We start from the raw sequence: 13,666 nt of genomic DNA, 5'->3' as shown, positions 1-13,666 counted from the left end.
TGCTAAAAATGGTTTTGTAAGATGGATGTACATCACTCAAGGTGAAATTCTCATCCATGTGAAGATGATTGGATTATGGTTTATGGTCTTGGATTGGATTATGAATTGGATGTCAAAGGTGTAATAATAGAGACCCTCTACAACCTGATTTCCTTGGAAAGGATTGTTTGTGCATATGCAAGATACTATTTTTGATTGGAGTCATGTGTTATGTTTCTCATAACATTGTTGATATACGATTAGGCTGCCTACATTTCTTAGCCTTATACAAAAGTGTAACCATACATATGTGATAGTGATGTGTGTGAACACACTTAGGACCATCGGGGCATTTTTTTCCTCACTAGGAGGTTTTCCCCCCTGTGTGTTGTATATACACCTATCACTCTAGGGCTAACTTATCTTTCCATTGTGGACTAAGCAATACTACTCTATGTTGTGTGCCTTGAGATTATTCATCTTCTCCAAGCTGTGTGTGTTTCCCTGCAACCCTATTTCCAACAATTGGTATAAGAGGAGTATCAGATTAGGTTGTGTCCTCTCGGGCATAGTCGCCAACATCGCCAGCACACGCCTACTCACTTTCTCCCATTTGGGTGAGCTTTGGTGAGCATCAACAGGTCGACTAATACTTTGGGTGAACTCAGTCTGTTTTGATTTTCTATTTGAGCTCATTTCGGCCTCCGTTTCCACTACAAGCAGTACTACGCAAGCAATTTTGTCCTTTTTTGCATAATTTTTGTCAGTGCTATTAATACGATCCTTACAGTATCTTTGGGTTGTGCTATATAGTATGTGTTACTCCCGCTTTGTTTCTCCTCTTTTCGGGCAGTTTCCACATCAGGTGCAAGCACTCGCCATGGTTGAGAACAACATAGACGTGTTCAAGATATTTGATGTTGAGGATAAATTGGACAGGGACAATTACACAATGCGGGATACATGATGCAACATGTTATTGTGTCAAAGGGTGTTTGGAATGTTGTGCAAGGCATTGATGTACGTTCAAATTCTATGGATGCAGACATTGTTGAGGATGTTGCAGGTTTTGGTGGCAGTATTGCTGTTGCTAGAGCTATTTTGTCTACGGCTAAGCAGGTTTGTTGGGATGTTAGAGATGCATAGGCTCATGCATTGATTGCATTATCTGTGAAGAGCACTATGACTCCACACATTTGCTTAACTAAATCAGCTAAACATGCTTGGGATATTCTGGCAATGAGGCTAAAATTGCATTGTTGCGTAAAGCGATGGAGTCAAAGATTACAACTCATTTTTGTAGGTCATTTTTGATAGCTCCCTGGTGCAGACTGTTCTTGATGCATTGCCAGATTCTTACCAGACTTTTCCTAGTACTTAGAGACTAATGACCCAAGGAAATCTTGATGTTGTCAAGTTTGATGCATTATGCACATTGCTATTGAAGGAGTCACTTTCAAGAAAGAACAAGGCTAAATAGCGTGCAGTTGAGCAGGTTTTTATTGCTTCTCAAAGAAAAGGTGGTAACAACAATTTAGTCCTTCTCATGGTTCTTTAGCGAGTGGAAAATCACATGTTCCTAATCCTTCTACTAGTAGCACCTTGTCTAGGAAGTCTGGTGAAAAAGGCAAGAAGAATATGCGTTGCCATTATTGCAAGGCCAATGATTACTTGATTAAGCAATTTCCTAAATTGAAGGCAAAAGGGGCCAAGAAAAAAGAGGCAGGTCCTACTACAAGTGCATCTATTGTAGAATCTTCTGTGAAAGAAGATTGTGATGCTGATGTAGATGTAGAGTGGGCATTTAGTGCAAAGTGCACTTATGATCCTTTTGTCCATGATGCATGTATGTCAGTTGCTGCAAATTCACATGTGGTAATTTGATAGTGGTGCTACAAAGCACATTACATCACATCCTGACTTTCTCGAGGCTGTCCCTCATGGGAATATAGTCACTTGTGCCAACAAAGCCTCATATCCGGTCCAGGGAGTTGGAAAGATTGTACTAATTGTTTTTCTTTCACACTTGTTAATGCACTTTATGTACATGGGATCAAAAAGAACCTTTTGTCTGTATCTTCACTTTCTAGACTTGGTCTTGTTGTGAAATTTGTGGATGATAGATGTACAGTTCATGATCTCATTTTCGATGATGAAATTGTTGCATTTGGCATTTTATGCCATGGGCTTTATAAGCTCATTTTATATGACAAGTGTGGGGATTTTTTTTTCAAAGGTACTTGTGGATTCAAAGATGGTTTCAGATGCAAAACTTTGGCATGCAAGTTTTGGGCATTTGAATTTTGCCAGTTTGCTGCGTTTGCAAAAAATCTGATATGGTTGCTTCTTTGCTGCCTCTTGAAGCACCTGTGAAGCATGTATCTTGGGTAAGATGCATCGTTCAAAGTTTCCAAAGGATGGTTCAATTAGGGATACATGCAGATTGCAACTTATGCATAGTGATGTTTGTGGGCCCATGCAAACTCCATCCTTGGGAAAATACTTTGTAACTTTCATTGATGATTACTCCAGGCATGCATGGGTGTATCCGCTTAAAGCTAAGTCTGAAGTGTTTATGTGCTTCAAGCAATTTTTGGATATGGCTGAAAATGTCTCTAAATGTACTATGGGCACCCTCTGTTCAGATTCAGAGGGGGAGTATATGTCTCATTAGTTTAATGCACACAAGTACGCATCATCTTTACCTGCCAACCAACCACAAGTACAATCAATTAGAATTAATTTGCACTAAATGGGTGACAGGTATATCAAGCAATCCCCATTGCTTGTTATCGATGTCACACCCTGAAGGCCAACCCTACTCCTAGGTATATGTTACATTTTCTTTTGCTCGCCTATGCAGATATGGTCGATTACGGTCCGTGAAATTTCGTAAAGGGTTACAAGGTTTGGAAATGGGGTCTCTAATTGCTAATGGCTTGGTTTGATTTTTCCCTGTGTGTGCTGCCATGAGCTTGTCCCGAATCATTTGTAGCTTGAATATATCACGAGTGACACTCATCCTAGTTGTCTGCCTGTACTCCTATTTGTCATCAATGATTAGGAGTTTAGCATTCTTTAGCGACTATATTATGTTGCTATAGGGGCAGCCCTATCATTATGGTATATAAGTAAACATTATAATCTACAAGCACTCTTGATTTTTTTGAAAAATTTCGGAAGCATTTTGTTTGTAAAACGGTTTATTTTTTTAAAAAAAAACATATTCCAAACGAGACCAACATCTGCCTTTACAAGATGTGTCCTATACATTAAATCTTTGATCCATTCTTTTGCTAGGTAATCATAAAGAAGAGTAAAAAAAACCCCCCTTTTTTTTACAAAAACCTCCGTTTTGACTCAACAGCCTTACCTCTAAGGTTTTCCGTACTGGTTTTTATATACTGTTTGGTTACTGCCTTAGGGGCAGCCTTGCTATGGTTAAAAAGTGAGTATATTAAGGTCAATTTTTGAGCATTTTGGCAAAATTTTGTTTGTTCTATCCCCTTTTTTTTCAAAAAAACGGTCTTTTCATAATGAAATAAGGTTGTCCTAAACCCTTATGCAAAGATTTAATACCTCCTTTATGCCCGATATTACATACAAGACAATCGATAAGAAACACCGCTTTGCTTCTTATTTTTTGAAAAAAACTTATACTCCAGGTTTTCATTATCAGTCCACCTGGTTGTTAGTTGCAATAGACATCGGAAGTGCTCCTTTTGCCTTTGTAGGTTCAAGGTATTGCTCTCCTTGCAACCGTTACCTTCAAGTAATTTTATGTACAACAATTAGTCGGACCATATATCCTTTTTAGTTTAGGTACACTACGAACCTGTTTTCATGCTAAATTGTGGCTTGACTGCGTTATGAATGTACGCCTTATGTATAAGTATGCAAAAACAAGAGTATGGGTGAGCGAGGTATTCCTTTTTTGTGCCTATTATGTGCCATTTACATGAATATAGGTTGTTTGTGGACCTTCCTATTGTTGTACTTTGTACATATATCCTACCAATGTTTAATCGGATTGCATGCTTGTATGCAAGTTTTAGTTCTATCACCGGAAATTTAAGTTCGTGATGCCATGCTTTTTTCCTATGTGTATCAATAGACGAGTACTTTATGCATGACAGACGTTGTGTTAACCGAAAACAAAACCATGCCTTTAAAACATCTTTACTATGAATATGAGTGAATAGAAAGCCAGTACTGTTACTGGAATCGTTACCGGAAGATGAGTAAATACAAAACGATACCATGCCTTATAAAACTTTCTGTGAAAAACTGGATACAAAAGATGGTTTAACCTACATTATTGTTAATGAATTTCAATAGATAAGTTGTACAGAAACGTGAACGTACCTCCCCTATATCGTTTGGAGCTTGCAAGTTAGCCTTGTGTGTAGTATAGGTCTTCAGCTTGCGAATTATCTCTGTGTGCAGTAGAAAGCGATGCCTTTGGGCTTGCTAGTGTACCAATTGCGCACACACCAGCCGATATGTCATGCCGTCCCGGGTTGATTACCTATGGCATACAACTATGATTATTTACGGCATACAGTGCCTTGAGATGTGTATGCATACAACTGAGCCCCTTATGAGAAATCGTTAAGTGACTAGTAATTATCTCTTAGAGAACGTTTTCGTGAGAAAGAATGGAGACCAGGGATGGTTCAGCTTATTATATGGTTATTGTATTTCAACATATACGTTTGAAAAAAATGAATGTACCTCCTCTGTATCTTGTGTAGCTTGCGCAGTAGCCTTGTGGGTAGTAGAGGCTGATGCCTTTGGGCTTGGTAGTGTAGCGAATGCGCCACCAGCAGCAAGTGTGTCGTGCCTTCTCAAGACGCCCACCTATGGCAACTCTATGAGTGTGATGCTCTAGGAAAACTACCGTGTATGACGCTCTGTGTATACGTGCATATAGTGCTAAGTGTGCCTTGCGATGCCTTGGTTTTATAGGGAATCTGAGTCCAGTGCCTTAAAGGCGGTCCTATGGCCATGCTAGCTGCAGCGATTTCTTGCGAGGGGTGGATACGGCGCTGCTATTAATGTTGCATGCCTTTTTTAGCCAGGCTCCAAATTGCAAGTTGTTTAGGCTTAAACAGACGCCTTAGTTGCTATGTTGACCTTATAAAAGGTAGCCAGTTGTTATATCAGTAAGTGCCCTTGTTGTAAAAAGGGAAAAAAAAGGGGGGGGAAACCACTTGAGATACGGACTTCATAATGTTATTGTGACTTGAAGCAGAATTTTGATAATTTGGGGGATGCTGGCACGCATTTACAGATAACTTGAAGGATTCTATCATGCATCTGGAAAACATTTTACAAAGGACTTGGCTTATCTAAGCCAGAATAAAACCAAAAAATAGAAGGGGTTTATTGCTTGAATGCTTCATCAGGCTGCTCATGTTGTATGTCCTTGTCTTTTGACTACTCCTCCGCCAAAGATGTTGTTGTCTGTGTCATGCAAAATCTGTTAGTATAAATGACGTCTTGTTATTATGCCAGCATGTGTGTGTTACGAGTTTGTATGTCCTTAGTACTATCATGCATTACCATGTTCCATGTATTGTGTGCTGTTGTGACATAGTGTGTATATAGAATCATGTGTTTAGACTTTGCAACTGCCAATATTGGGTTGAACAAGACTAACATAGAGCCGATCCAAAAAATGGGGCATAATGTGTCAAACCTACACCATGGGGTTGACCATGTAGGTCTAAGTGTGCGATATGTCAGTGCATGTTCCATAGTGTGTGTGTGTGTGTGTGTGTGTGTGTGTGTGTGTGTGTGTGTGTGTGTGTGTGTGTGTGTGTGTGTGTGTGTGTGTGTGTGTGTGTGTGTGTGTGACACTGCAAAGTAGCTACAAGTTGTAGTAAGGACAATGGGGAAGAACTCACGGAACTGATGGAAGAAGGTCATGTAAGACTCAAGATTTAACCCATTATGCATATCAAGAGAAGTATCTTGAATCATGTGCCATCATCAGGGAGTACATTGTACAAAGCCTTAAAGAAGAGAGAATATTGGGAGCATAGCATGCATAAGAGCTATGCAAGTTTATGGATGTTGATGAAGCATCAAAGCACACAATTGTTTGTGAGACAGTAAAGTACTCAATGATGAGACTCAAAGCATGGAGAAGATAATTAATTGTGAAACCCTTAATCAAAATTTTGAGCGTCCAGCAATGCTCGGACTACTTGATTAAACCTTAGGGAGGAGCAAAAAATGCAAACAACTCTACTAGCCAATGTCTGCAACACATTGGAAATTGTTAACAAAGATAAACCCTTCCTTAAGAAAAGTACTTTGGCAATGCTAATGAACTCATCTGAAGACTTTCCCGTGGCTAAGGCGGCAAGGGTTTTGTAGGTTTTGAAGCCATCCTTGTACAGGGAAAGTTCTAGCGTCCAAGCCACCTCTAGTCATGGTTCTCGATTATTCTCATTGGTGACATGTTGGAAGCAACAATAGAAAATTCCATATCTGAGAAATTGAAGGAACTAGTTTACTTATTTGGAAATGTGAGTTACGTGTTTCTCCCAGTAAGAAGGATGTTTGTAGAAAATATTAGGGAGAAACAACCATATCAAACACCCCATTCATCTACTCAATGAGCCACAAGTATACCATTTATTCTATGCTAAGGACCATGGAGGAGATGCAATTTAGCACATTTGTTGCTATTGATCATGGATGATATAAGTTGACTACCTTGTGTTCATTAATGTTAGCATATTCCCCTAATAGTTATTACCATATTATATATGCTTAGTAACACACATGACATGCCTAATAGCATACACACCATGCTGAAGTATACCATTTATTCTATGCTAAGGACCATAAAGGAGATGCTATTTAGCACAGTTGTTGCTATTGATTATGTATGATATAAGTTGACTACCTTGTGTTCATTAATGTTAGCATATTCCCCTAATAGTTTTTACCATATAATATATACTTAGTAACATACATGCCATGCCTAATAGCATACACACCACACCTAATAGCCCACACACCATGCTAAGTAGCATATGGGCCATGCTTCCTTCATTTAGAGTGAAAAATTTAATTGCATGCTTTTGAGTATTTAAAGCCTTTCTTCATTTTTTCAGTGAAGGATATATATGCTAGTGCGAATATCATGTAAAGATGTTGATAGCCATTTTTTGGCTATCTGAAATTGTCATAGTGAGCTACCTCACCCTATCAAAATCACTCAAACATTGTGGTTATCCCTGCCTTTTCATTGTATATAGGCGTGTGTGAGTTAGGAGATTTTTTTCATATCTCCTTAAAACCCTCAGCTAGCTAGTCATTGGGTTAGTTGATCCAAAAAAGTAAAAAGAATAATTAAAAATAAAAAATGTTATGGCCCATTTGTGTGTAACTATTTTATTGTATATAGGACCTAAATATAAGGAATTTTTATAATTATTTTGGTATTTATTTAAATGTTTCTACCTAGGTGTGTGCTATTTGCCTATGTATGCTATGTACATTGACTCACCATAACCACAAATTTTCTTACCATTTTGCATACTCTTTATTCCATATAGAAATATTTTCATGCAAGCTTCTCTTATTTTTGGTGTGAATCCACTCCAAGGAAAAACCTCAAAAAAATACCTTCCACCATCAGTCTTGCCTATGTATGCTATGTACATTGACTCACCATAACCACAAATTTTCTTACCATTTTGCATACTCTTTATTCCATATAGAAATATTTTCATGCAAGCTTCTCTTATTTTTGGTGTAAATCCACTCCAAGGAAAAACCTCAAAAAAATACCTTCCACCATCAGTCATTGCCTTTCACTAAATTCCTATTTTCTACATGTATTTTTCCTTACCTCTTGTAAATAAATATACATAAATAAAAACAAATGAGGGCCCTCCTCATTTGCTTCCCTATATTTGCATATATTTGATTTTTATATATATAACTCACACTATTCTAGATTCCATAAATTGTTTATATATACTAGTCTGGTTTTTTTCCATCATATCCATATATTATATTTATGCTTAATCCACAACCATGCATATTTCCAAACCCCTAAGAATCTATTACTTCATGCTCTCATGCAAGGAGGGGCTCACCTTTGGACAAAAAGGGGGCCACTGAAGACTTTTTTGTGAGGAAAATTTTCTTTTTGGTGGGACTTTTTATATCCATTTCCACTCCGAATTTGAAACGGTGATTACAAGAAAAAATGTGGACCAAGAGCTGAGTAATAACCTCAAAATTTTTGATAATTTTTGAAGTTACCACTGATGAGATAGGATTTTTTTGGGTGGACCCCAGTCTGTCCACTTTTCTCACAAGTAGCCCATAGTCTTCTCTCACCTCCTTTCCTACTTCCACACATACTCACACACTCATCTTCCTCTTCCATCACCAATACCTGCACCTTTCATGCCTTCTTTCATCTTCTTCACCATTTCCATCTCTCCCTTACTCCATAGCTCAGAAATTATCGTCTCTACACACATATAGTCTAAATTCTCTCTTTAGAATCAAACTCATATTACCATAACCTCTTCATCCTTTCACAAAAAGAGAAAAAATCAGCAAGTAAACAAGCTCCAAGCTCAAGCTCTGCAAAAGGAGGAGTTTAATGATGGAAAATTCAACTTTTCCATGGTCACAAAAACTACACCGATAGAGTTCTACGAACGCTTCATTCACTGGAGGAGATAGGTGGAAAATTCCCTTTCCATCTTGTGGTTTCCATCAAATTGTGTATATTCTCATCCTTCTCTTACTTTTTATCATATTATAAATCATGTAATGCACCTTGAGTGCATATGCCATGTAATTTTAACCCATCCTACTAACTACAAATTACTAACACTAATGGCTAACCGTTCTTGTAAATTGCACCCTCTACTATCTACTAGAGTAGCACCTCCAAGTTACTCACCTCTCTCTCCTTTCACTCTCAACAATTTTTTTGCTTGAGCCCCCATCCATGTGACTCAAGAGATAAGGAAGACCCACTCCCATTTTGAAAATAAAAAATATTTCATAATCTCTTGTTTTGTCAATAAAATTGATTAGGTATAATCCTAATCAAGGCTCCCAAAAATCTGTAAATAGAGCCAATTCCTCTTTGTAAAAATGATCTCTACACTATTGCTCACTAGTTTGACCGTACCATTCACCATCTTAGTTTTAGGGAGAGAGAGAGTGAGCTCTCTATACACCATTACTTATGGTGTATAGGAAAGCTTCTTTGAGCTAGGTGTAGCATTGCAAGGGAGTGAGCGATTCATCACTTCCAATCAAAGTTGTACCTACTCTTGCACATCAATTGAATCAATAATTTGGGTGCAACCGTGGTTCAGAACTCTCTTGAGTCTCTCAAATTCACACTTGGCAACCTCATCTTGTTTGGTTTAAGGTGACGTGTTCTTATTTTGAGATTCTTTTGTAGTATTTTCTTGTGTGTGACTCAAGAGCTCTTGTGTTTGTTTTGTTGCTTTTGGAAAAACATTATAAGAGGCTTGTATGGTGAGAGGGTTCCCATAACCCTAAGATAATGTATAGATCACAACATCATCAAACTTAATTGTGTTTCTTAACTCTCCTCCAAGCTGTTTATACACCCGCATCAATTCATTAAAATTGAAGCTCTTGCACAAAACTCTCTCTCTATCTCTCTGGGTTTGGTGTGTGTATTTGTAGCATTGATATTAGTGATAGTGTACTCTTCCTTCTCGCTTGTATTGCTCAGGGATTCTCCTTTGTTGCATCCTAGTTCGCTCTATATCTAGGTGGTGGCCCTTCACTTGTTGTTGGTTGTGGTTTGTTGTTGTTTCGCTTGTTTTTCATAGCCCTATCCCCACTTGAGCAGCACGAGAGCCTTGAGGGGTGTTTAGAGGTCGCCTTTCTTGCTACCCGCCCCAGACCGCCTCAATGTCTTTCCTGAGAGATGCTCAATCACATGTGTTCTTAGAATTTTTGCCTTCATGTTGGTGAATGTGGATGCAGTTGTCAGATGTGTGTTGGAGATGGTTCTGGAGGAGCCCTTTTTAGAGATGCTCAATCACATGTGTTCTTAGAATTTTGGCCTTCATGTTGGTGAATGTGGATGCAGTTGTCAGATGTGTGTTGGAGATGGTTCTGGAGGAGCCCTTTTTATAATAGCAAGTGCTTGATGGGGTATTAAAACAATTTTGGAGTCAAGAAATTGGTTTTTTATTCTTTGGAGACAAGAAAGTAAGGGTTGTGGAGTCAAGAAACTGGTTTGTTATTCTTTGGAGATAAGAAAGGAAGCCTCTGTCCATTATGGTAGAGATGTTTGCATTTGTGGAGAGTATGGACAAAGAAGGAAACATGAGGAAGAATAAAGATCTTCTAAACAAGAAAATGTAGACACATGGGAGTTTCTTGCACTTTACAACTACATTTCTTGTTGGCAATCACACCAATTTAAAGAATGTATTCATAGCTTCCCTGATGATGTGGTTTTGCTAGACACTAACCCCATCTTGGATGATGAGGAAGGTATAGATGAAACCCTATATGAAGAACATCACGATGTGTTAAGCTATGCACTTCAAGTTGCAAAATAAATTGGAGTGTATCTAGATTTCACAACTAATACAAAAGCGGTCAACTTCTATCTTGTGAAGTGTCTTGCAGAGAAGTAAGATACTGAAGATAATTACGTTGGTGAATGGTAGAATTCACCCCCAAAGGTGCATATGTCAGTGAGGGATTGTATTACAAGCACTTAGATGCATATTCTTTCAATCTTCTTATCAGTATGTTCATATACTATTGCATTGTATGTGTTGTATAAAGATACCCATGGAGCACATCCCAAAAAGAAGAAACCTCTTTTGTATCACTCCAAAATTGTATGAGGCTATCTATAATAGCATGCCATTTGAAATGTAATCTATCCTTACAATATAATTGATTACTAAAAAAGTGTGTATGTATTGTCTACTGCATGCTCTCCCTTGTACCCCTTCCTAATAAGCATAGATGTTTGGTGGAAGAACATCACAATATATGCTAACTGGCACACAATTTTTTTGCTAGTTGTATATAGGCTTATGCTACTTAGCATACACATGTATGTTTAACATATATGTGTATGCTAAATTGCATATATGTAAGTGTCAATGACTAGACTATACCAATCGGATACAGGTGTATGTCAATTAGCATATAGGTATATGCCACACAAGTAAGAGGTAGTGACTAGTATGTACTTATTGGCTATAGGCATTAGTGAGCTTGCATATATTTTCACACTAGTTAGCATACAGATGTATGCCAACTAACATATAATTTTATCCTAACTAGCACATATGTGTATGCTAACTAGAATGGTAGCTAGCACACATGTGTATGCTGACTAGCTATATATTATAACTAGAAAACATTGGAAATATGATAATAAAAACATACGTGTATGAATATATGCTAAGTAACACATGTGTATGCTAACTATCACAAAGGTGTATTCAAGTTTGCACACTTATGTGTGCTAGGAGGGATATATTATGTGCTAGTTAGCATATATCTGTGCTAGGTAGCACACAGGTAAGTGTGGGTGACCACTATAAACTAACTAGAATATTAATGTTAGCATGGAACAATCTATGTGTTAGTGTGAGTACATGAGTCCAATATACATTTTTGAATGAATAATAAACAACATACATGTTAGTGAATGATCACCAACATATTGTGCTCCATTAATCCTTTTTTTAATTTGGCCAAACTCACAATTGTGAGTGAATATATTAAAACTCTCCTTAAAAAATGTACAAAGTAACCTCAAGCTCGTGTTGAGCCTTGAGGTATCCATCGATACATTAAGAAGCTACAAAGCAACATATACGGGTGAGCCATAACCCGTGATCCCTTACCCACTGTTTGGGGTCATGACAAAGAGAATTGCCTAATTCCACTCATCCAACTTCTTTCTTTTTCCAATGACAGTAATCACTTCCTTAATTTCTTGGATGATCTCCTTGAATCTTGCTATTAATAGGTCATTTTTGAATATCTGGCAGTTCCTGGGCTTCGCACTTGTTGAAAGTAGTATAATCTAACAATTTGTATACATATAAGCAGTGCTTGGATTTTCATCACCTTCCCTCCTGATAAAAATACATTCTTGAAAAAACCTTTCTTTGAGGCCTTTTGAACCCATTTGCATATCTTGTCGGCTAGGTCTCTCATCACTGGGCACTCTTTGAATAAGCAAGAGGGGCCCTCACTTAACGTTTTGCACTCCGAGCACCTATTTGAGCCAATGCCTCTCTCTAGGATCTTGATGCCTATTGGCATAGCCCCCCGTAGCACCTTTCACAAAAAGATCTTCATCGACAACAAAAATTGTGGATTCCATATGTTATTTGCTATCACCACCCATTGTGCTTCAAGCCATTGCTTACCCCACTACTTGTTGAGTGGGGAGAACCAATGAGTCTTGCTCATTATTCCTACACTTTTGTAGCGTTAGCCACATAAACAAGAGATGCTTTTTATATACCCTCTAATAAAAAATATAAAACAAAAATTTACTTGGATTACAAAACAACACTTTATTAGCAAGTTATCCAATTTCAAGACACTAGTCCTTTGCACGCTTTGTGAATTGTGTACTTGTATTATAGACTATATACCATGCATGAAGAGTAAGTTGTATGTTTAGCCAAAAGTGCACTGCCTTTAAAGGTCGGGTAAGAGGGGATACTAAGCATAGTAGTCTTGTGCTAAGCAAGAGGGGGTAGAAAGTTTGATCAGTTAGAGCATAGTCTAACTTTTAGTTACAAATTGAAACACTAAGAGGCTCTTATCATCCGAGGGGTTATGTATCATACTCTCCAAAGCATACTGTTGTGGGTGATCGGGAGTAAGCAACCATAACCAAAGCCAGTTCACAACTTTATCAATGAGGCACCCATCAAACTGAGCCTTTGCCACATTTGCAAACTTTTGACAAGATCAAGCAGTAATGGCGGAGATTATAAAAGCACACGTACATAGAATCATCGACAATTAAAGTCTTTTGAGAATTGTAATATTTTTTTAACCCCAAAAATTGAATAGGTGATTGTAAATAATAGGCTTGTCGATCTTAGAAATGATTGCATCACTTTCCTACCTTTTGCACTAGGACTAGACAAAAGCCACCCAACAAATCTTTTGGAACACTCAAGAAACTCTTTGTAAAGTTGGGTTGGAAACATTGGATTGATGTACACAACTCCATATATACACTCGAAAATTATGCAAGCACCACAACAGGAAGCAGGGCTCCAAGATGGATAACAATCCATTGTTCATGTTCATACAACACCTCTTTCATCCTCTTTGTGTGCCGTGGGATCACCTCACCTACCATGAGATGTGACAACAACACTCCATTCAAGTCAAGCATGAGGACCCTTGCATCCTTCTCTATGGGAGGGAGAGATTGATTTAAGTCAAGCTCATCAATTGACAAAGGTGGTGGCACGCAATCAATGGCAATTTCCCTTAGTGGGCAGAATGTTGGCTATTGATACACCCTTTTGTTTTTCTTTAGTGATGGTTGGCAATGCAGATACTAGTAGTTCCTCATCTTCAACTGTTATTAGCATGTTTAATTTGACGAAACCGTACCAATAGCTACAAAAGTGGTTGGGATGGGATGCAA

Source organism: Adiantum capillus-veneris, chromosome 17 (assembly GCF_014529385.1).
Source record: "Adiantum capillus-veneris isolate H3 chromosome 17, ASM1452938v2, whole genome shotgun sequence".
In the NCBI taxonomy this organism is placed as follows: domain Eukaryota; kingdom Viridiplantae; phylum Streptophyta; class Polypodiopsida; order Polypodiales; family Pteridaceae; genus Adiantum; species Adiantum capillus-veneris.
The sequence above is the reverse complement of the archived record's forward strand: the minus strand, read 5'-3'. Positions refer to the sequence as shown.